The 25895-nt window shown below is 42.9% G+C and overlaps 1 protein-coding gene across 2 annotated transcripts in view; it reads right to left on the reverse strand.

The window, feature by feature from the left end:
- Positions 1-25138, reverse strand: part of LOC106583192 (sodium-coupled neutral amino acid transporter 3) — an 86148-nt gene extending 61010 nt beyond the window's left edge. The window contains exon 1 of one of the 2 annotated variants that reach the window (XM_014167097.3): positions 24918-25138. The gene's annotated coding sequence lies outside the window, so the exon portion shown is untranslated. The remainder of the gene's footprint in view (positions 1-24917) is intronic. The other variant, XM_014167098.3, reaches the window with a different exon arrangement.
- Between the last annotated feature and the right edge of the window lie 757 nt (positions 25139-25895).

A 25895-nucleotide genomic window follows, 5' to 3' on the forward strand; every position in this document is an offset into this window, starting at 1 on the left:
GACAAGTATATAAAATCAAGCACACAGTCATGCAATATCCATAGACAAACATTGGCAGAGGAATTGCCTTACTGAAAAGCTCAGTGACTTTCAACGTCGCACCGTCAAAGAATACCACCTTTCAACAAGTCAGTTCGTCAAATTTCTGCCCTGCTAGAGCTGCCCCGGTCAACTGTAACTGCTGTTATTGTGAAGTGGAAACGTCAAGGAGAAACAACTGCTCAGCCGTGAAGTGATAGGCCTCACAAGCTCACAGATCGGGACTGCCGAGAGCTAAAGCGCGTAGCTCGTAAAAACAGTCTGTACTTGGTTGCAACACTAACTACTGAGTTCCAAACTGCCTCTGGAAGCAACGTCAGCACAGGAACTGTTCGTCGGGAGCTTGATGAAATGGGTTTCCATGGCCAAGCAGCTGCACACAAGCCTAAGATCACCATGAGCAATGCCAAGTGTCGGCTGGAGTGGTGTAAAGCTCACCGCCATTTGACTCTGGCGCAATGGAAACGCATTCTCTGGAGTGATGAATCACGCTTCACTATATGGCAGTCCGACGGACAAATCTAGGTTTGGTGGATGCCAGGAGAACACTACCTGCCCGAATGCATAGTGCTAACTGTAAAGTTTGGTGGAGAAGGATTAATGGTCTGAGGCTGTTTTTCATCATTCGGTCTAGGCCCCTTAGTTCCAGTGAAGGGAACGCTTATCACTACAACATATAGTGACATTCCAGGTGATTCTGTGCTTCCAACTTTGTGGCAACAGTTTGGGGAAGGCCCTTTCCTGTTTCCGCATGACAATGCCCCCATGCACAAAGCGAGGTCCATACAAAAATGGTTTGTCGAGATCGGTGTGGAAGACATTGACTGGCCTGCACAGAGCCCTGACCTCAACCCCATCGAATACCTTTGGGATGAATTGGAATGTCGACTGCGAGCCAGGCCTAATCGCCCAACATCACTGCCCGATCTCACTAATGCTCTTGTGGCTGAATGGAAGCAAGTCCGCGCAGCAATGTTCCAACATCTAGTGGAAAGCCTTCCCTTAAGAGTGGAAGCTATTATAGCAGCAAACTCCATATTAATGCCCATGATTTTGGAATGAGATGTTCAACGAGCAGGTGTCCACATACCTTTGGTCATGTAGTGTATTTATATTCCGGACTCTGACATTGCTCGTTCTGATATTTTGAATGATGTGTGTATTGTTTTGTATTGCTAGGTATTACTGCACTGTAGGAGCTAGAAACACAAGCATTTCGCTGCACGTGCAATAACAGCTGAAAATCTGTGTAAACGGCCAATAAAATGTTATTTTATTTAGTTATAAAGCACTTTCTAAGAACGCTGGAGGAGTTGACAACACAAACACTTTCTATTGTCCGCTTGTCACGCGTAAGATAAAAGCCCCAGCCATCACCATTGAAGTCAGAAAACTAAGTTGATAAACAACCTTTGTTTCCGGGGAGAATCTCCGGCATTATTTAGTTGTCAGCTGACAGGTATTTTCCTCTCTACTGCTTATGAGAGGAAAGGCCCCAGTTAGCTGTGACACTCCAGGCTTTGTGAGGGATGGTTCGGGCCCCTTTGTGAGGGGCCCCTGTATCCTAGGTCCCCTACAGTGGTGCATAAGAAGAGTTGCTGGTGTACAGGCCCTGAAAGGCTCCTGTGACATGTGTCTCCCTGTTCTTGTCAACCTCGGCTCCCTGGCTGTCCCTGAAAGCCCCCACAACTAATTTCCCCATTAGCTATGCAGCGTAAACAGGGGTAAAGGGCGGATGGAGTAGGGGGACAAGGTGGCACACACACAGTGCAACTCACAGAAGGAGGAGATGAAAGGCAGGAGAACCAGTTACGACCAGCTTAGAACCAGTTCCGGCCCTAATATTTTTTGTTATAGCTTGCCATTTCTTTCTTTAATTAGGAAGGTCTTAGCGTAGCAGCAGTGCTCTCGCTCTCTCAGTGCTCCAGCCCTCTTCACTGATCCTGGTCCCCTCAGATGACCCCTGCTCCCGCCACCCCCACTTCCCCTCCCCTGCCCGCCTTTCAAAAATAGCTTTTTGTAAAATTATTTTAGCACATCAAACACAGAGGGAGGTGTATAAACCCAGGGTCTACATCGAGCAGCAGCCCCTCATGGCCTGTGTTACTGTGTCACCGACCTCCACCAACCACATTGGGATGTGAGCCTTACTGCATAGCCAGGCTTCTCTGTCTCTCTGGCTAATGCGGTGCAACGTGGTCAGCTAGCAAAACACGGCACACAATGGCGCATGTTGTGTGGTTTCCTGGGAACGGGCCGGAGAACAGTGGTGCTATTGTGCCAGGCATCATTATACCACCGGCGCCCCCTTGGCTGCAGCTCCCTGGGCCACTCGATGGGCTGAAAAGTTAATTCATTACGCCCTAATTGAAAAGACGGCACCTTGAATTCGGCAGCTGCCAGGGTCCCGTGCTCACGCACATGTGTGGCAGGGGACGGGAAGGAGACAGGCAGGGGGTGGTGCCACACACGCTAGGACCCCATCACCAGTGAGGAGTCTCTCTGTCACTCAAACACTCAGAGAGCACTCAGAGGAGGACCTGCAGCTAAACTGACGCGTGATTGGCTGGCTGGACCACAGGGGGATCTCTGGGATGACTTCACAGGGTGGAGCTTCTCCACGACTTAGCTGATTGGGCAGAATCACATCTCTGAGAAACATTGTATGAATGAACTTCCTTCAGCTAACTGGGTGTGAAAACACAAACACAATGTGTTTTCATTCAGAAAGAATGCCTGGAAGATAGCTACCCACAGACACAGGGAATATGGCATGAATGCATTTTGTTTGAAGACTTAGTTGATTGTTCCTCTAAGTCCCTGAGAGAGTGAGCCACTGAAGATGAAAGAGAATGGCAATGAAGAAGAGGATGCTTACAATGGGGAATGTAGGAGAGTCACCATGTTATGTAAGCAGCAAGGATACACACAGATCTCCATGTGAAGGACTAGGAGACTTCCCACCAGCATGTCACATATACACAGATACACTATTAAATATAGTATGAAAGATGAGAGAAAAGGTTGTGAGTTGATGAGAAGAGGTCTATCCAGGTCCAGTCAAGTAGCGATGAGATCATTCACATCCTGAATAGCATATGGTATGATGCCATCCTCACATCCCCTCCATGCACAATTAAAAAAGCCTGCCAGCCCAGCCATTATCACGTAAATCTCAACACCTCACTTTCCCAGATTAGCCTCCTAAAAGTGTGTGAGAGCAGTTTGACAGGAATTGGATTCTTGGGAGAATGTCATGCAGGCTTACTCACCACCTTTAGGGAGGTGTACATGTGGCGTCAGGTAATTACACCGAGAGCGTGTAATTAAATTCTGCATGCTGTTATTTTAAAGGTCTTTCCATCTATAAATAACTCTTAATAGATAGGTTTATTTGCTCCGGCTCTGCATGCAGCATTATTATACACATGGAAAGGCTGACAGAGTGAGAGAGAAGCAGTCGTTTGGCAATCATCCCTATATTACTCCCTAAGCCAGTGGATGTTGTGGATGCAGTGGTTTTATAAACCGCTACTGTGTTCTGTTCTCTCAGGGTTTTATGTGTGTATTTGTTGGGTTGGGTCTCTGTTTTGTGTAGACAGAAGGCAGTGTCCCCAGGGGAAAGGAGCTTGTTCGGTAAGGGTGGGGGTTAGGGGCACTAGGGGCAGAATTATGCAAGAGAAAATGTCACATTGTTACGCTTCAGTTTGGGAGAAAATCAATGTCCTCATTCCCTGTGTGATCTGTCAGACTTGCTGTTTATCCATGCCCTGCAGAGCCCTGATCCCCAAAAACCTCCTCAATTTGTCACCCTCCGACCAGCGTCTGTGCTGCTGGGCTTATGCTGCTCTGACGTAGGATGCACGGCTAAGAGACGTCATCCCAGGAGGGGGGTGTACAAGGGAAAGACATGTTTACAGCTGGCCCTGACCCACATAGCACATTTACCAACACTGATTACTTTCACTGCCGTGTGTGTGTGTGTGCGTGCGTGCGTGCGTGTGCGCGTGTGTGTGTGCGCGTGTGTGTGTGGAGGTGTCATGCCCATATATACACAATACACAAATAAAACAAATTTGAGGGGGCACGTGCCCCTGTGCCCCCTCAAATTTCATTTATTTGTGTATTATTTCTCTCTAATACTACTATACACCTACTAATTGTATGACGTTGGCTTTAACTAGCCCAGAAAGGTTCCCAATCTCCCAACCTTATAACTAGCTACCAAGAAGCCATTTCAGGCTATCAATGAAGTTACAGTAGCTAGCTGCAGGCAGGGAGAAAATAAAAGCGCAAATGCCCCACTTTTTCTAACCCATGTGGCTACAGACGTTTGCATTTATTTTTTCCTTACAACCTATCAATTATAGCACTGTATTGTATTTGTGTGTGTGCGTATTTTGATTAACTGCTTAACCTTTTCACTCGTGAGTTCCAAATATCTCTAACGTTTTTTTTATGCGCGTCATGTCACTGTTCCAAAATGTGATTGTTACGCAACAGGACAGTACCTCAAATCAAGACACGCTGCCTGCTAATTATCTATAGGCTATGTTTCAACTTGTAAATTTCAAATTATTTTCGAACAACTTTTATTTTCTGACAACAGTTTGAATTGAGGTGTGTTCCGCCTCCTCATGAATTCACATAAGAAGTGTGTGGACAATTGTTGCGGACAATTTATGTTTGACGCTTAACTGAGCCAGACAAACTTCTCTCTTCAATGAGAGCCCAAGCACTTCCCCAGTGTTTCCCCAGATCAAATAAGCAGGGATTTGTGCATCTCCAGTCAGAACAGGCCTTGGAGAAAATTTTCCCCCGGCACATTTTCCGGCTGGCGCCCGCATTGCCTTCATTGTTGTTTTCCTTACAAATAATAACTTTGGACATGTGTGCATTCCTATCAAAGTAAGTGCCTTATTTTCTGGATATCGTGTGGTCGTTTCTACTGTAGTATACCATAGGTATGTATGGAGCATATTGTATTTACTGTTTTATTCACATGTTTTCAAGTGCAGGTGACAAATCATTCATTCCGATTCCTGCATAGATTTTAATGGACAAATATGATGTGTGTAAAATACTTTTTTGAAGATTGTACTGATTATGATGATGAGTTAATGCTAAGCTATTTGCCAGCTATGTGTGGCGCCATATGTTTATTGACATTATACAATGCATTCTGGGTGTCACATAAACATCTCTCAGACCAAAGATGTTATAACAAAATTAGGTGAAGGGATGGTTCACTCATCTTTCGAGTAAACTTCCGGAAGTGAATGATGGTTAGTGAATGATGGTAGACAAAACATTATTGAGTCAAGTGTTGATAGACACAGTTGAAGTCGGAAGTTTACATACACTTAGGTTGGAGTCATTAAAACTTGTTTTTCAACCACTTGTCATGTCCTGACCAGTAAAGGGGTCATTTTGGTATTGTAGTTTGGTCAGGACGTGGCAGGGGTGTGTTTGTTTTGTGTGTTTGGGGTTTTGATGTATGTTCTATGTTCATTCTATGTTCCCTATCTATGTGTTGTATTTCTTTGTTTTGGCCTGGTATGGCTCTCAATCAGGGACAGCTGTACTTCGTTGTCACTGATTGGGAGCCATACTTAGGTAGCCCTTTTTCCACCTGTCTTTTGTGGGAAGTTGATTTTGCATTGCTGTGTGTGTAGCCTGCAAAACTGTCTAGCTGTCGTTTGGGTTCTTGTTTTTGTTTAGTGTTCAATAAAAGTTAAAGATGAGCACTCAACCCGCTGCGCCTTGGTCCATTCACTACGACAGCCGTTACACCACTCCACACATTTCTTGTTCACAATCTATAGTTTTGGCAGTCGGTTAGGCCATCTACTTTGTGCATGACACAAGTAATTGGTCCAACAATTGTTTCCAGACAGATTATTTCACTTATAATTCACTGTACCACAATTCCAGTGGGTCAGAAGTTTACATACACTAAGTTGACTGTGCCTTTAAACAGCTTGGAAAATTCCAGAAAATGATGTCATGGCTTTAAAAGCTTTTGATAGGCTAATTAACATCATTTGAGTCAATTGGAGGTGTACCTGTGGATGTATTTCAAGGCCTACCTTCAAACTCAGTGCCTCTTTGCTTGACAGCATGGGAAAATAAAAATAAATCAGCCAAGACCTCAGAAAAAAAATTGTAGACTTCCACAAGTCTGGTTCATCCTTGGGAGCAATTTCCAAATGCCTGAAGGTATTACGTTCATCAGTACAAACAATAGTACGCAAGTATAAACACCATGGGACCACGCAGCCGTCACACCGCTCAGGAAGGAGACGCGTTCTTTCTCCTAAAGATGAACATACTTTGGTGCGAAAAGTGCAAATCAATCCCAGAACAACAGCAAAGGACCTTGTGAAGATGCTGGAGAAAACGGGTAGAAAAGTATCTATATCCACAGTAAAACGAGTCCTATATTGACATAACCTGAAAGGCAGCTCAGTAAGGAAGAAGCCACTGCTCCAAAACTGCCATAAAAAAGCCAGACTACGGTTTGCAACTGCACATGGGGACAAAGATTGTACTTTTTGGAGAAATGTCCTCTGGTCTGACGAAACTGTTTGGCCATAATGACCATCGTTATGTTTAGAGGAAAAAAGGGGAGGCTTGCAAGCCGAAGAACACCATCCCAACCGTGAAGCACAGGGGGTGCAGCATCATGTTGTGGGGGTGTTTTTCTGCAGGAGGGACTGGTGCACTTCACAAAATAGATGGCATCATGAGGAGGGACAATTATGTGGATATATTGAAGCAACATCTCAAGACATCAGTCAGGAAGTTAAAGCTTGGTCGCAAATGGGTCTTCCAAATGGACAATGACCCCAACCATACTTCCAAAGTTGTGGCAAAATGGCATAAGGACAAAGTCAAGGTATTGGAGCGACCATTACAAAGACCTCAATCCTAAAGAACATTTGTGGGCTAAACTGAAAAAGTGTGTGCGAGCAAGGAGGCCTACAAACCTGACTCAGTTACACCAGCTCTGCCAGGAGGAACGGGACAAAATTCACCCAACATATTGTGGGAAGCTTGTGGAAGGCTACCCAAAACATTTGACCCAAGTTAAACAATTTAAAGGCAATGCTACCAAATACTAATTGAGTGTATGTAAACTTCTGACCCACTGTAAATGTGATGAAAGAAATAAAAGCTGAAATAAATCATTCTCTCTACTATTATTCTGATATTTCACATTCTTAAAATAAAGTGGTGATTCTAACTGACCTAAGACAGGAATTTTTACTAGGATTAAATGTTTGGAATTGTGAAAAACTGAGTTTAAATGTATTTAGCTAAGGTGTATGTAAACTTCCGACTTCAACTGTATTTATATATATATTTTTTAAATCTAATTTTAGAACATAAGACCGAAAAGAGGTGGGGGTCACATATACCCATTAATTCCTGAAGAGTATACCTTATAAATGCCTCATGAGTTTAGTTCAACTGTCTAACCCCATCAGAGCCCAAAATAGGAGCTTGTTTTACTTAATTGTTTGTAAACAATGTAATTGCAAACAAACACCGTACAGCTTCAAAGCATGGTTAAAACTACAGTATTATTTGAATCTCATGGATGGTCAGTCCTTGCATCCATAGCCCTGTCTATGAATTTGAAAGTGGTTATTTTCTCCAGCCACATGTTTGCCGAAAAATAAAATCTCATATTGTGCCACTAAGGTATTTCATTTTTTACGTCTAGCTACCTGTCAAATTGAAATCCCCTGGGCCCTGAGTGACAACATGTCTGACTAGAAAACATCTTATCACTCTCTAGCGGGCTGAATGTTCAGTGTGGAGAGATTTACAACAGATTAAGTGGTTACACTTTTCCACAAAATGTCTCTTATGAGCTGCTAATAGACGTCTCTCCCTGTGTGGCCGGCCATGTTTAACAGGAAACAGTGGAGAGGAGAGTCTAGGGGCTTCTGACAGCCTGTCTCTGTCTGTCCCTAGGATGACATGATTAGACCAGAGCCACTCTCACTCAGACGGGAAATCAGGATTTAACTTCCCATGCTTGTCACACAAACACACTATGCTGCTAAAAATAGAATAGCCCCTCCATGTCACACACAGAGGCCTGTTGAGCTGCAGCAACAGCACGTGTGAATGGATGGATGGTTGGGTGGATGGATGGATGTACAGGACTCCTGGAATAACCCTGCCTGGTAAACAGTTATGAAACATGCTGGTAGACATTGTGGATGGGCCGAACAGCCATCTGTTTATTCTCGTTCTACACACACAGCAATCAGACAAGGGTGTGCTTCACACTCATCCACATTGCTATATTCATTTAATTCCACAAATACTTATGTGCGAGGGGGATACGCTGGCACCAGCTGGAATCATCAGCTTTCCTTTCAGCCTACTACTTGGCCTTATTTCAGCAGTATTACCATGCTCTTGTGACTGGACTGCTAAATTAAGTGCTTAACCAACTGAATCAATCTACACATGGGACCCTTCGGCTCCACTCTATGTCTATGTGCCTTGATTGTTTTGTTTCAAAGAGTAGTCCCAGTCAGTCACAGACCAATACATTGAATGGCAGGTGAGGTTGCTGAGACACTCTCAGGACACAGAGCCTCAGAGTAAGACACTTCTGATGCTGTGACAGATGCCCTCTGACCCTTTCACATCACAGACCTGTGCCCTGTGGCTACTGCTAGTGCTATTACATGCCTCTGACTCCCAGTGTGAATTGGAGATTAACTGGGAACTCAAGAGCTTTGTCAGTCTGAGATGTTCCTCATCGCTCTCTCTCTCTCTCTCTCTCTCTCTCTCTCTCTCGCTCTCTCTCACTAGTATATATTGAATACTCCCTCTTTTTTCTGTTAATCTGATACATCACACATTACTCATAGAAATGAAGGCTGGAATATAAACATTGTGATGAAGAGAGTGGGAGATACACAGTATTGCAACCACAGCAATAGCTTGGAATCAGGCCCTTATCTGGAAAACAGCCTTCTAACAGGCACACAAAAGATCTGGAAAAGGCATAACATCCACGTGGTATGCTAAAACATATTTAAGTGTCCTGTATTCCTGTATTGGGTGGTTGGCTGGGGGTTTGATTCTGCTCCAGTGTCCAGGATTATTTCTGGATCAAAAAGGGTTTAGGTGGTGGACGTGGTAGTGGGTGTGGTCGCCAGGTTGGTGTGGCAGAATTTTAGAGGCCCTTTCTTGGTGGTGTTGAGAACTTGCAATTCTACACATTTCTCCATGGAGCTGAGAGAAAATGTTGCCGTTTTAAAGCTAATTTCCTGCAATTGTACACATTTTGCCATGCAGCTGAGAGAATGTTGCTAATTTCATTGTTTTTGGAATTTTCAATTCTCCCTGACTGTCTAGCTTTTATTTTGGTGGAAGTTAGTTCTCAAATATTATATTATAAAAAATGTATAAAATGTATAGGTCCATTATCTTTTTATTATCTTTTCTGGTTTTAGTTGTTCAAAAGTATACTGAAAGCGTTTTTCCATCCTGAAAATTATTTCATGTTCTTTTCTTTTATCAGGAGACATGGATTTCAATGGCATAAAAATCCCTAATGTCAGTGAGGCCAACTACAACCATATGTTTTGTCAACCTGTGTGTGTGTGTGTGTGTGTGTGTGTGTGTGTGTGTGTGTGTGTGTGTGTGTGTGTGTGTGTGTGTGTGTGTGTGTGTGTGTGTGTGTGCAGAGGTGTCATGCTCATAGGGGACACAGGGGCACGTGCCCCCTCAAATTTGTTGTTTCTCTCTAATACTACTACACACCTACCAATTTTATGAAGTTGGCTTTAGCTAGCCCATATGGGTTCCCAATCTGTCAACCTTATAACTAGCTACCAAGAAGCCATTTCAGGCTATCAATTAAGTTACTTACAGTAGCCAGCTTGTCTAACTACACTACATGGCCAAAGGTATGTGGACAGCTGCTCGTCGAACATCTCATTCCAAAATCATGGGAATTAATATGGAGTTGGTCCCCCCTTTGCTGTTAGAACAGCCTCCACTCTTAAGGGAAGGCTTTCCACTAGATGTTGGAACATTGCTGCAGGGACTTGCTTCCATTCAGCCACAAGAGCATTAGTGAGGTTGGACACTGATGTTGTGCGATTACGCTTGGCTCGCAGTCGGCATTCCAATTCATCCCAAAGGTTTTTGATGGGGTTGAGGTCAGGGCTCTGTGCAGGCCAGTCAAGTTCTTCCACACCGATCTCGACAAACCATTTCTGTATGGACCTCGCTTTGTGCATGGGAGCATTGCCATGCTGAAATAGGATAGTGCCTTCCCCAAACATTTGGCACAAAGTTGGAAGCACAGAATCGTTTAGAATGTCAATGTATACTGTTGCATCAAGAGTTCCCTTCACTAACCCTAACTAAGGGGCCTAGCCCAAACCATGAAAAACAGCCCCAGACCATTATTCTTCCTCCACCAAAATGTACAGTTGGCACTGTGCATTCGGGCAGGAACGTGTTTCCACTGCTCCAGAGTCCAATGGCGGTGATCTTTACACCACTCCAGCTGACGCTCAGCATTGTGCATGGTGATCTCAGGCTTGTATGCGGCTGCTTGGCCATGGAAACCCATTTCATGAGCTCCTGACGAACAGTTCCTGTGATGAAGTTGCTTCCAGAGGCAGTTTGGAACTTGGTAATGAGTGTTGCAACCGAAGACAGGTGTTTTTTACACGCTATGCGCTTCAGCACTCAGCTGTCCCGTTCTGTGAGCTTGTGTGGCATACCAATTCACGTCTGAGCCGTTGTTGCTCCTAGACGTTTCCACTTCAAAATAGCAGCACTTACAGTTGACCGGGGCAGCTCAAGCAGGGCAAAAATTTGATGAACTGACTTGTTGGAAAAATGGTATCCTGCCACGTTGAATTTCACAGAGCTCTTAAGTAAGGCCATTCTACTGCCAAATTTAATCTATGGATATTGCATGGCTGTGTTTCCGATTTTACACACCTGTCAGCAATGGGTGTGGCTGAAATAGCCATGAATTGCATCTTAGCTGACATACCTGCTTGCAAGGTCAGTAGACTTTAGAAAACTAAGCAATTACGAAATGTACTGAATAAGACTCAAATTCCTTTCAATCTTTTACCCAGATTTTATCAGAGATGCAGGTAGCTCAATAGGTATGCTTGGATATGCAGAAAAATATACATATTTTTGACATAGAATTAAACATAATTATTATGGCTCTAGATTACAGGAAATAGCTGTTTCAGGTGTTTGAAAAATGCAAAATTGTCCATCTTCTAGGCCTAGCCCCCATCCAGACCATCTGCCGGCTATCCTCACGTACTTTGTGCTCCCTCAGATTCTTTGGATCCGTGACGCCCCTGTGTATGTGCGTGTGTGTATGCGGCCTGTGGACTCAGGGTGTCGGCGGTGTGTGTTTGTGTGTGTTTGAGTGGGTGTGTATCTGTGGATGAACTCTAATGCAGCGTGGAGGTGTTTGGAAGGGAGTAGAGCTGAGCTGTGTGGTTCCAGTGTCCTACGGCTGGCTGGCTGGCTGGCTGGCTGGCTGCGTGAAGAAGGAGCTGCAGCTGGGTGACTGGAAATGTGATTTATTTATAGAGCAGCCCGCATCACATCCTCACGCTAGCTCACATTCTCACACTTTACACCCTACAGGGAGGAAGTGACACTGTAGAATGCTACATCACACTGGTAACAACACCACAGCACAGCTAGATCGAATAATCAACCAGGAAATGGAGGACACAGGTATGAGGGTCAGCATGTAGAACACAGGTAGAGAACACTGGTAAGAAACATAGGGGGAAATCCTAACTTCCACTTTTAAATAAAAATGTTCACTTAGTCTCCCATTGACACCAACACTCAGTGAAAATTCAACCTAAGTGGAAGATAGGATTCGCCCCATTGAGTACAGGTACGAGACTAATGATACATGTAGAAGGATAGAGACCCAGTGGGAGGATACAGTATATCAGAGCAAAACTCATTTGGTTGACAGTGTAAACACAGACCAAAGGACAACAGTTGAGAGGTCAGGTAATATTGGCAGATGGCAGTGTAGGTCACTGGTAGCAGACCAGAAGAAGATGGCTTAACATATGAGCAGTGTTTCCACAATACAGTGGAATGACTGAACAGATTATGTAAAACAAGTGAGAGGGACCTGGCTCAGGTGTATTGGTCAGATATAGGTGTTTGTAAATACTAATATCAGGATTAACATTGGCAGAGTGAGAACAAGAATTGTGGCTTCATAGGGTAGACGACTGCCTCCTTTCCTTCACTTCGTTGTATTGGAACAAGACACATTGTATGGCTGAAAAGGTTTCCACCAGAAAAGGTTTCCATGGAAATGTTTCCACTGGAAATGTCTGGTTGATAATTGTTATCTACTATATGTTTTTTTTCATGACACCTGGAGTCTAAAATCATTTCTCAATAGATTGTATGACTGCTGAACAGATAAGAGGCTAGCTATAATGTGGAACAATGATATGATTGATCAAATATCCCACTGGTTCTTGAGTGTGCGCTAAGTTGGAGATCGCTCTGAGAATTATGTGGAAGGACAGATTGAAGATGCTGAGCATTACTAGCTGCTATACATCATTCTGTCAGATGTTTAGTAAAATAAACTATGCTGTGGCAAGCTGTCACAATCTTCACATGGAACATTTAAGGAAAGAACTTGCCTGAAGTACATGAACAGTGTTTTAACTCGAGTTCTAACGGTTTAGTGGAATGTCTGTTCCTTCATACAGTACAACAGCTCCATTTCGCTTGTATATTATGTTAGAGTAGGAAGGAAGGATTCAGGTCAAGTGTAAAAAAAAAAAACACAAAAAACACTACTTTAAAACAAACACAAGTACATATGTACATAAGTACATTTAGGGTTAGGGTTACGACACAGAAAATGTACTGTAGCTCACATTTCCTCAAGAAATTGATCTGTCTTCACCAAACAGGTAAGACTGTACCAACGTCAGAAGTACTTTCCTATATGTTCACAGGGCCAGCCGGCTGTATAGTTTACACTGTGGCTCCATCCATCCATAGCACGAGTCAGCTTGTTTGTGGCACTGGGCAGGTTGCTTGGCATAAATGAGAGCATTGACAAAGCAGTAGCAGGCATGGACCCATGAGGAAACCTCCTTATGGCTAGATGGTATGCTTATGTCAGCTGTGAAAATGGCACATGGGCTTGTAGCCTGTATGTATGGCTGAGGTTCCTCCTGTACCACTCAGTGCCAGTTTATCCTTATATCAGTCATGTGACCCCAAACAAAGGAGCAAACTCTCCTGGTTCCCCCACCTGCTCTTCTCTCCCCTCCCTCCTCTCTATTTATTTATTTTTAACCTTTATTTAACTGGGCAAGTCAGTTAAGAACAAATTCTTATTTACAATGACAGCCTAGGAACAGTGGATTAACTGCCTTGTTCAGGGGCAGAACAACAGATGTTTACCTTGTCAGCTTGGGGATTAGAACTAGCAACCTTTCAGTTACTGGCCAATGCCCTAACCACTAGGCTACCTGCCGCCCCTACTCTAGCACTTGGATGAGGAGAGAGATTATCACAGGGGCAACCATCCAGCTGGAAATTCAGCGAGGGGCCTCCACCATGGTTCAGCGGAGTGGACCCAGCTTCATCACATGCCATGGTACCAGGTGGGTCTAGAGCTGGGCTAACTCCACTGTCATGGGACTTGTGAGCACAAGGGCTTTATGTTCAATTCTTTCAAAAGCATAGTTCACAAAACAGCTGAGATAAGTACTAGGCCTCCATTCTAAGAACTGTGAGATGTGTGCCATAGCCCTAAATTAGAACCCCAAAAAAAGCTCTGGCTCAGCTCAGACCTTTCTATTTAAGCCCTGTTTCCACTGGCACTTAAAATTAGGGCCAAATTAAGACCAAATTCGAGCTGGCTTCGAATGGAATTTTCAAATTTGAGCTGGGTCGAGGGAAACCTGGGCCAGCGCAGCCCAGTTTCACAACTGGTGCCAGCTCGATTAGAATTTGGGCTGGTGATGCAACCACCAGCTGATCATTGATGGATGCTGACACCACATTTAGCTAGCTCGTCTGGGTTTGTTGCTGTTAGCACATGGACAAGCATGTTAGGGTTGAACTGGCTATTTGTATGCATAACCTTTATAATATACTGGGGAAGCTATGCTAAGTACATAAACTACGAGTAAATCAACTGTTGAAGACAAGAAGAACTACAACCGGCAACAGGAAGTGCGTCACGACGCTGGGATCAGCCTACACGCCGACGACAGGAGGAGCAAGTTTAAACCACGCTTCTCCTCCCTCGGACAGGCCAGCATTGAGCGGGAAATATCTGTCAGTATAAAAGAGAGAACAATAGGATGTGTCGCCCTCTTCTCTGTTTTGCCCTGCGAGGTAAAACAGCGAGACCGTATATATACGAAACACACATATACCACGCACGTGTTTGCATTAATTAAAGTACAGCTAAATCAGAAGTTACTATGTGCTGACTATTTTGTTCTGTTACCAGAAACGAACTGTCGCAACATTAACAAGCAGTACTGCAGTAGTCTGTCATGACAGAAATTACACGATAGCTGGATCATTCATTCTTTTTTGCACTTCTCAAAAAACTTTTATGAGAACAGTCAGTCCTCGAATGCTAGCTACCTAACATTAGCTAGCAAATTAGTTGAAACAAGCTAGCTAGCTAACATGAGCTAGCAGGAATTTTAGCTGCCAGGTTGTATTGAGCTAGCTATCTACATCATATCAAACCTGTTGTCTGGTTTTCTTGATTAGCTAGCTAGCCAATAGCCAATGCCATGGCAAGCAAGGCAAGAATTAAACTAGCTAGCCTGTTATGGTAGCTGCCGACGACACTAAACATTTAGCTAGCTAACGTTAGCAAGCTAAATACATGGCTCTAAATACATGGGCTAACGTTAGTTACAGCATAGTGAGGGTGAATTAAATTATTCAACATCTTGCTAGCTAGCTAGCAACATTAGCATAGGCAGCTGCACAGTCACATATTGGCTCTCTAGCAACATGAAATCATTTTTCATTTTTGGAGGCAGTGGAAATGCAATTCGAGCTAGCCCACCAAGGACAGCCCTACCCGGGTTGACTTCAAAGTGCCAATGGAAACGGGGCTTTAGAAACAGAAATGTAGGGCTCTGGCTCTGCGGAGTGAGGACAGAGTGATGCATTCAGAATGTAAAACAGATCATGCTGCAGTCAGCAACAACAGCACAGAGAAGAAAAATACCTGTTTAGAACTGGTAATTGATCACATGGTACAAGACTGAATGCAATGAATTCATTACTGTTTTGTAGAACCAAAACATATTGTGCTTATCTACCTCACGTCAGTCAAGCAATGCATTCCGTCAAGAGTTGTTCACAATCTAGTCCGGTTGCGGCCACAACTAGACCTTGTTTCAAATGTATCAATAAATAATATTATTTGTATGCCTAGCAATCAACAAATGTACATTGTTTGAAGCACACAAGTCTCAGTCACAAATTACCAGGGCCGGCCCTCCCATTAGGCAGGATTAGTGTCACGGCTGTTTGAAGGATTGGACCAAAATGCAGCGTGTTCGTAGTTCCACATATTTATTAAACATGAAACTGAATGCAAAACACTTAAATACTTGAAACCACAAACCGTGACACAGAGAGGACAACACACTACTCAAAAGATAATAACCCACAAACAGGAAGAGGAAAAACCCCTACTTAAATATGATCTCTAATCAGAGGCAATGAGGATCAGCTGCCTCCAATTAGAGATCAACCCCAAACAATCCCAACATAGAAATAGAAAAACTAGAACTTAAACATAGAAATAGAAAACATAGAACAACCCAAAACACCCCCTGTCACGCCCTGCCCTACTCTACTATAGAAAATGACATCTTACTAGGGTCAGGACGTGACAATTAGGCAGCCACTATGGCAACAGATTGATGAGGGCGGCATTTTCCTTGCTAAACTGATGAAGACGCACCTTCAACAACACATAAAACCAAATGTTATTTGTCACATGCGCCGAATACAACTGGTGTAGACTTTACTGTGAAATGCTTGCTTACGAGCCCCCAACGATGCACAGTTTACCCCTTTGACGCATACAATCACATATTTGTTGACTGGTCCCTGCAGCGTACCATCACAAATATGTGATTGGAACAGTAGCAACAGAACATATGGTGCAACAAATGTGTCTAAACAGCATTGTTGTCTGAAAAGCACCTAAACAATGTTTTGTACTGCTGGGAAATAAAGGTATTCACAACTTTATTCCTCAATTTCACCTTTTACTGTAAAGGACAAATGCGAACTACATCATCCAAACATCACACGGCGCACATCCACAGCCAAACTCATCCCATAAACCAGTCTCAATAACAGGTGGCGCTGACAAAAAAACAAAACATAAGTTAGCGACCTAACAGCTAGACTTGTTTAGAATGTACCACAACTCTGGTGAGCACACCGGAGAAATGTAATATTGTTTAGAAAAGAAATGCATGTCAGCTAAGCTAACAGCAGCTACATTTTTGTTTATGTTTGAAAAGTGAAACTCCCTAATCCCAGAATGCCATTCACTACAAGACGCAAATAAACAAATTCAAAGTCAAAGCCCATTGCCTGAAAAATATGAATTTAGTTTGGCCACTTTTCAGCATTTTACAAATCTTCGATGTACTTGTACACAGTGCATACAAGAACTGGAGCACATGACTTGACAAGTCGTTTACCGTTTTTGACAAATCACAAAGCAAATTAAATGTTATCACCTCACAGATCATCACCCCAAATACAAGCCTACTGCCTAGCCTAACCATAGCGCGAAAGCTAAACAGGGATGACACCATTTTCGGGGGTTTCATTTAATTTGTGGTGGGGGTTTTTTGTCCATGGGTGGTAGAAATCAGTGGAAGATAGCTTGGGGGGATATAATGCAGGAAATATTACTATGATGGGGGATTTATCAATAAATGGGGGGCAAACACAGGACAAGTTTACACACTGAATAAAAATAAACCTCTGGAAAGGGGGGCCTGAGCTGGCAACCCTGAGGTACCATAGTTACGATATGATACCGCGTTCAAAACAACTGGGAACTGTGAAAAAACGAGCTCCAAATGGGGAAAATCTTTAGAACGGTCATCAATCTCGGAATTCCAACTCGGAAACTCGGGCCTCTTTCTAGAGCTCTGACCTTCCGACCTGAAGATCACTGACATCATGATTTGACCTCGTATTCTTTCAAGTTCCCAGCTGTCTTGAAAGCACCATAAGTCAGTCGAGTGAACTATCCCTTGTTATAACATCTTTGGTCTGATAGACGCTTACGCGACAACCAGAATGCATTGTACGATGTCAACAAACATGGCGCCACACATAGCTGGAAAATAACTCAGCATTAGCTCATCATAATCAGTACAACCTTCAAAAATGTATTTTACACACATAATATGTGTCCATTACAATCCGTGCAGGAATCGGAATGCATGACTTGTCACCAGTACTTGAAAACATGAATAAAACATACATACATACGGTATGCTACAGTAGAAACAACAACACGATATACAGAAAATAAGGTACTTACTTTGATAGGAAAGCACACATGTCCAAAGTTATTATTTGTAAGGAAAACAACAATGAAGGCAATACGGCCACCAGCCAGAAAATGTGCCAGGGTGCAAAAGTTTGTGCAAGGTCTGTTCTGACTGGAGATGCGCAATGTCTTCATACTGGATGTGGGGAAACATTGGGGAAGTGCTTGGGCTCTCGATGAAGAGAGAAGTTTGCCCAGCTCAGTAAAGATCTCAAACATAAATTGTCCGCAATAGTGAAATGGGCTACTTCTTATGTGAATTAATGAGGAGGCGCAACACTCCTCAATTCAAACTGCTGTCAGAAAATAAAACTTGTTCAAAAATAATTTGAAATGTACAAGCTGAAACATAGCCTATAGATAATTAGCAGGCAGCGTGTCTTGGTTTGAGGGCAGCGCGGGTTAACTGTCCTGTTGCGTAACACGCATAAAAAAAACTCACATTGGGGAAACCGTTAGAGGTATTTGGAACTCACATGTGAAAAGCTTTAAAAATATAATATAAATAAAATAGTAACACAAGAGAAATAAAATAAAATACACAAGAATGGAGCTAAATGTCTCTTTTTCAAGACCCTGTCTTTCAAAGATAATTCGTAAAAATCCAAATAACTTCACAGATCTTCATTGTAAAGGGTTTAAACACTGTTTCCCATGCTTCTTCAATGAACCATAAACAATTAATGAACATGCACCTGTGGAACGGTCGTTAAGACACTAACAGCTTACAGACGGTAGGCAATTAAGGTCACAGTTATGAAAGCTTAGGACACTAAAGAGGCCTTTCTTCTGACTCAAGGTCCCTGCTCATCTGCGTGAACGTGCCTTAGGCATGCTGCAAGGAGGCATGAGGACTGCAGATGTGGCCAGGGCAACAAATTGCAATGTCCGTACTGTAAGACGCCTAAGACAGCGCTACAGGGAGACAGGACGAACAGCTGATCATCCTCGCAGTGGCAGACCACGTGTAACAACACCTGCACAGGATAGGTACATCCGAACATCACACCTGCGGGACAGGTACAGGATGGCAACAACAACTGCCCGAGTTACACCAGGAACATACAATCCCTCCATCAGTGCTCAGACTGTCCGCAATAGGCTGAGAGAAGCTGGACTGAGGACTTGTAGGCCTGTTGTAAGGCAGGTCCTCACCAGACATCACCAGCAACAACGTTACCTATGGGCAAAAACCCACCGTCGCAGGACCAGACAGGACTGGAAAAAAGTGCTCTTCACTGACAAGTTGCGGTTTTGTCTCACCAGGGGTGATGGTCAGATTCGCGTTTATCATCGAAGGAATGAGCGTTACACCGAGGCCTGTACTCTGGAGCGGGATCGATTTGGAGGTGAAGGGTCCGTCATGGTCTGGGGCAGTGTGTCACAGCATCATCGGACTGAGCTTGTTGTCATTGCAGGCTATCTCAACGCTGTGCGTTACAGGGAAGACATCCTCCTCCCTCATGTGGTACCCTTCCTGCAGGCTCATCCTGACATGACACTCCAGCATGACAATGCCACCAGCCATACTGCTCATTCTGTGCGTGATTTCCTGCAAGACAGGAATGTCAGTATTCTGCCATGGCCAGCGAAGAGCCCGGATCTCAATCCCATTGAGCACGTCTGAGACCTGTTGGATCGGAGGGTGATGGCTAGGGCCATTCCCCCGAGAAATGTCTGGGAACTTGCAGGTGCCTTGGTGGAAGAGTGAGGTATCATCTCACAGCAAGAACTGGCAAATCTGGTGCAGTCCATGAGGAGGAGATGCACTGCAGTACTTAATGCAGCTGGTGGCCACACCAGATACTTTTGACCCCCCCCCCCCCCCCCCCCCCTTTGTTCAGGGACACATTATTCAATTTCTGTTAGTCACATGTCTGTGGAACTGGTTCAGTTTATGTCTCAGTTGTTGAATCTTATGTTCATACAAATATTTACACATGTTAAGTTTGCTGAAAATAAACACAGTTAACAGTGAGGACGTTTATTTTTTTGCTGAGTTTAGTACCAGATCAATGTGCAGAGGTACAAGGTATATGAGGTAGATACAGTATGTACATGAAAGCAGGGTAAAGTGACTAGGCATCAAGATATATCATACTAAGAGTAAAATGATGAGTGTATAAGTGTGTGTGTGTAATGTGTATGTATGTGTGTTTGTGTTGTGTCAGTATGCATGTGTGTGTTGTGTGCGTTTGTAGTGTATGTGAATGTGTGTGGGTTTTGTGTGGGAGTGTCAATGTAGTGTGTATGAGTGAATGTGTATATGGTGTGTATATACAGTGTGTGTAAATAAACCTCACATAATTCTGCCCAAAAACAATTGCAATTTATCTCAATGAGTGGCATATGGGCTTTTTAGGTGAGAGTTGTTGTCGCCCTGTAATAAGAAGTGGCCACTTTGTCAAAGGCAGGGGAGCAAAATATTTTGCTTGTCCATTCCCAGCACGCCTCTCCAGGGTGCTGTTGGAGAGACGCATCGCTGTGGTGCTCCACCAACGTTTCATCACAAAATCATGTAACATAAATTTACATTTTAGTAGACACTCGTATCCAGAGTGACTTACAAGACAATTGGGGTTAAGTGCCTTGCTCAAGGGCACATCAACAGATTTTTCACATAGTCAGATCAGGGATTCAAACCAGCAATCTTTCAGTTACTGGCCCAGTGCTCTTAACCTCTATGCTATGTGGCAGATATAGCCTATGGTAGAAAGAGTATGTGGTTTTTCCTGGAGATAATGAGTCAGACACTTTTTACATGTAATGAGTCAGACACTTTTTACATGTAATGAGTCAGACACTTTTTACATGTAATGAGACAGACACTTTTTACATGTAATGAGACAGACACTTTTTACATGTAATGAGTCAGACACTTTTTACATGTAATGAGTCAGACACTTTTTACATGTAATGAGTCAGACACTTTTTACATGTAATGAGTCAGACACTTTTTACATGTAATGAGACAGACACTTTTTACATGTAATGAGACAGACACTTTTTACATGTAATGAGTCAGACACTTTTTACATGTAATGAGTCAGACACTTTTTACATGTAATGAGTCAGACACTTTTTACATGTAATGAGTCAGACACTTTTTACATGTAATGAGACAGACACTTTTTACATGTAATGAGACAGACACTTTTTACATGTAATGAGTCAGACACTTTTTACATGTAATGAGTCAGACACTTTTTACATGTAATGAGTCAGACACTTTTTACATGTAATGAGTCAGACACTTTTTACATGTAATGAGACAGACACTTTTTACATGTAAGGAGTCAGACACTTTTTACATGTAATGAGTCAGACACTTTTTACATGTAATGAGTCAGACACTTTTTACATGTAATGAGTCAGACACTTTTTACATGTAATGAGTCAGACACTTTTTACATGTAATGAGTCAGACACTTTTTACATGTAATGAGACAGACACTTTTTACAACAAGCACATTTCTCAGATCAAATAGCCTAAACTAAATGGCGCGCAATCATATAAAAAATGTGCTGACGTTAACAAACACCATATCCTAAAAACAGGACAGGTCAAAGGAAAATAGACAGTATGGAATGGACAATCAAGCTACTCAAAACTGTTGTCCCGGAGTTTCACCCCGTGGGATAAATTGTCAAGATCAGTGGTTCAAGTTTCTATCAGTCAATTTTTGTTGAGCTGATCATAGCGGGGAAAAAATAATACTTATGCATTTCCCGCTGTTCTCATTGCAAATAGGCTCAGGATAACTCCTGATAAACTTGGGTAGCTGATATGTATAGCTTAAATTGCCAAATTGATTAGTCACAGGAATCAGGACTAATAAAGCCATTGCAACTGCCTGTTTACAAATGGTAGGACTGCCACATGGATGGGCATTCGTAAAATTCCATTGCAGGTGACACTGTAGGTTACACCTCAGTAAGCACGGACTGACGCCAACTTTTTCTTAGCTTAGCTGAAACAAATAGATTACTACCTCTCCTCACTGATGTCACAATGAGGGCATTGACATAGCAGAGGGGTAAGGGCATGTCTCTGAGTCTGGCCTACTTCTAATTCTAGCCCTGCATCCTGTGCCTAATAGACACCCTGATCACTGCTGAGTTAAAGAGTGTAACTCTGGATGTCCTACATCAATGCTCTTCCTCAGATGTTAAATTGAACAGATGAGTGACATAACTTGATACAAACACATGAGCTTTACTGATACAGTGGCCTCAATTTCCAAAACTCAGACAAGATTTAGCCTGGTCTATTAGACTGTGGTTATGAAACAGTTTTATGAAATAGAAGTTGTGGAATTGTGTGGTGGACCCGGAGGCATGCCCACCACCAAATTACACACTAAACATTTCATTTGAGGTTTTCATCATTTTCTCTTTAGCAAATCTAAAAATGTGTGTTCTGGGTATTCTAAGACTCTGTGAAAGTAAGAGTCTCAAACACTCTTTTAAAACTGTTCAAATAAGGCCAAAGATCTTTGAGTGGATGCTCTTACAAACCCGGACTGATGCCATGCACATTTCCAGAGAAAAGCTAACCACCTGCTTCAAACTGGTCAGCCCAAAATATTTTATTTTACTACCTTCCTAGTCTTGGTAGCTCAGACAATTAAAGAGATTACAGGGAGTTTTCCCTCCCAGACTAGGGATTTACAAAGTACTTCAATGTACAAACAGAATTTATAAAAGAGTTTGGTTTTTATAGCTGAGGATTTCTCTAATGTCTGATCAGACATACTGGTAGGTTTAATGGGTTAGTATCCTGAGATGTTTCTTATCATTCTGGTACACTTCAAAAGCCCCTGAGTTGAATTGAACAGGAGCCCACAGTAAGCAGTGGCTGGATTTAACAATTTGGGAAAACAAAAGTTATTAACATGTTATAACATATGCAATAACCACACCAATCGTAAAGCTCGCCAGTGTAGTTTCTACCACACATTTCTGACCTGGCTGCAGGTAACCATCATATTACGCCGAGCGGGGTTGAGAGTATAAAACTAATTTGTTGTTGAAGTGGATGTTTTCATTATTTCAGCGAGACACAGCAAATCACAGCATCAAAACATTTGACAAGACAGTGGCTTATGTCTTCCCACAGTCTACGTCTCTGGACCTCAAGTCTCTGTAGGGGAGTTCAGTCTTCCTGCATTGCATGAGTTCAAAAATGCCAAATGTAATTCATTTCATGTTGACTTGTTATTCCTGCAGAGGTAGAGCATTACATGCAGGCAGGAGGGGGATACATTACAAAGGTAGAAAATACTTTGATACAATAAGATAGGGATAGAGTGAACCCCTCTACCTACTTAGCAGGCCATTAACTCTCACGCCACCATAGTGAAGATGATACAAGTAGCTATAATGTGGGATTCCATTGCATGAACAGCACAAACCAAATGCACTTAAGGTTGAGATTCAGAGACATCATGGAAAACCATCTGTGAGACAAGTATCATACTACGGCACTCAGCCACTCACTACTAGGTAATTATTACAATACTTGGACTGTGATTCAAGTCATACTGCAAATGTGTATCAAACAAGGTAATAGAGAGAAAAACTGAAAAACACTTGTCAGCAGAGTTGAATTATGTCACATGGATAACGAGTCACAAAATGGGAAAAGGATAACACACTCTCTCAATCTCTGAGGGGGGGGGTGCAAATGAGGGTTTTGTGGGGGGGCCTTGAGCGCCTTGCTCAAGGGCACTGACAGATTTTTCACATTGTAAACTCGGGTATTCGAACCAGCTACCTTCTGGTTACTGGCCCAAAGCTCTAACGGCTAGGCTACCTGCCGCCCAAACAGTTACAAAATTGCAAAAAGCAATGTTCACAGTCAAACATGTCACTCTCAAAGGATGAAAATAAAACCACTGATCCAATAAGCCTACACACCAAAAATAAATATTATATGCTACTAAGTTGTGCTCAATCAAAAACGACGCTACATAAACACACACACACGCACGCACGCACGCCACACACACACACACACACACACACACACACACACACACACACACACACACACACACACACACACACACACACACACACACACACACACTTGTGTGAATCTGTAGTTCAAATCACACAGCTCCGGCTGGAGCATCCAGTCCGCTCAGCAGTAAGCCAGTGCTCTGGAGTGGGGGTGGGGGCTAGAGGGGCATGACTCACTGACTAGCCAGCTTTTTCAAATATAGAAACAGTACAGTCTTGACAAGCCGACAGAACAGTAACTCACGCCTGCTCCCTGCTGTCAGCTCCAGCAAACACAGAAGTCTCACCTGCTGCCCTCCCTACAAATAGCCCTCAGAAGGGGCTCTGCCCTCTGGGGCTTCTCAGCAACCCAGGTGTCTCTAGAAATGCTTGTCATCTGTCTAATGCATAGTGACCCAGAGTTACAGGGTGGGGGGGTGTACAATAGATAATACAACTCAAAACACCATATAAAAACGTGTTCCTAAATGCACTATAGCCTTCTGTTGTAGGCTGTTGTCAATTACAGGGGCCTGATTTGCAAAGGGCAAATTAAAACTTTCTTGGACTAGCCTATATGATAATAGCGGTATATCTGCCAATAATAAGCTATAGTATATGCTAGGTTTAAGTAGTAAACGAGAAGGGGGATACGGATAGCGTAATAAAAATGCCACAGCATCTATTGAAGTGTCGAAGAAATGTGGCAAATATGCCACATGCTGAATACAGACATTTGTACAACATAAACTAATGGTGAATAAAGTATGAACGATCACTAGCTGTCTTTTTCTGAACTAGGATTTGAAATTGTAGATGACGAAGGCATTATCACCCAGCGTGGCTGCGCAAGTTACAGTATCACCTGGCGAAATAGCAAGATCCAGGCGCACTGTCTGAGAACTGTTACTTCAGTAATATAAGACCACAATAATGTAACAATGTAACAAGAATGTAACAGCACTCTAGGCAAAAGTAATTGGAGAAGATATGTCTTACTTTTCAAAAATGTTTCACAGTATTATTTTTAATCGGAGCGACCATTTGGCTCTTGGTGACAATCCAATTCGATAACAGGTTCATAATATGAATAGTTGTGACTGTTTGATAGCTATATTTATTCTATATCCAGTAGACCACAAAGGGAATGACGAGGTGACGAATAGCCGACTTTGAATATGAAAAGACATTCATTCCACTGAAAATTGACGGTGAATAATAATCTTACCAGAGAGGACTAGAGTGCCACTGTGAACTCCGGATATCTCCACACGGATCTTGCCCCCGCTTCTTTACTGTTTTTCCTTCATCTGGTGGCTTCTCTTCTTTCTGTTACCTGTTAAATGGCAAAAAAAAGTATATATATATATATCGTGATCCCTGTTCGCTCCTTCTCAAATGCTGTGTAAATGTCATGTGTTCACGAGTAAAATTCTCCTGATCTCTTTAAAGTGGGATGTCGAGTGGGTCCAGGGTCCGCCTACTGCATGCAACCTCCAATCAATTGGTTCTCTTGTGCGGTTCCCAGAGCACATCAGAATTACATGCATGCATGCTACATACAGTAGCAACCTACATTACTTTCTATGTTCTGCACTTTAATTTGAGGTTGAATAAACTATGCAGAAATAATGATATCCATATGCATTGCCTAGTAAGCCTGTTTATTTGATATACTTGGTTGGTTTTTGATACGTTTTTCTATTTTCTCACCGATGTAGGCTAAATCAAGATGTAGATGCATGATTACTAAACTGCATCGTAGATCATAGACAATTTACCCAATAATATGGAAGAGAGCATATCACACACAATAGACTGTGTTTTCTTTGATGTATTCTAATTTCTTTAGTGATTTAGTTCTATTCTTGTGCAAATCTGCATCTTTGGACATTCCATTCCTGTTCAAGGCGGGATGAGCCACCACTTGCAGTGACCTGCCTAGAAGCAGCTGCCACAGAGAAGCCATGCAGAAGTGTGTCTCAAGACTCTCTTTTGTTTACACACACACACACACACACACACACACACACACACACACACACACACACACACACACACACACCATTTCTGGGTCATTGACTATGTGCTATTCATGAGAGTGCATACTGATGCCATAGGGCTTGATGTGTCCTATTTCTCATGTTCACAATGAGAAGCTCCCTACCTGCATAGGCCTACTGGAGGCTATATCTAAATTCTACTT

This window comes from Salmo salar, chromosome 22, assembly GCF_965601325.2.
Source record: "Salmo salar chromosome 22, fSalSal1, whole genome shotgun sequence".
Classification (NCBI taxonomy): Eukaryota; Metazoa; Chordata; class Actinopteri; order Salmoniformes; family Salmonidae; genus Salmo; species Salmo salar.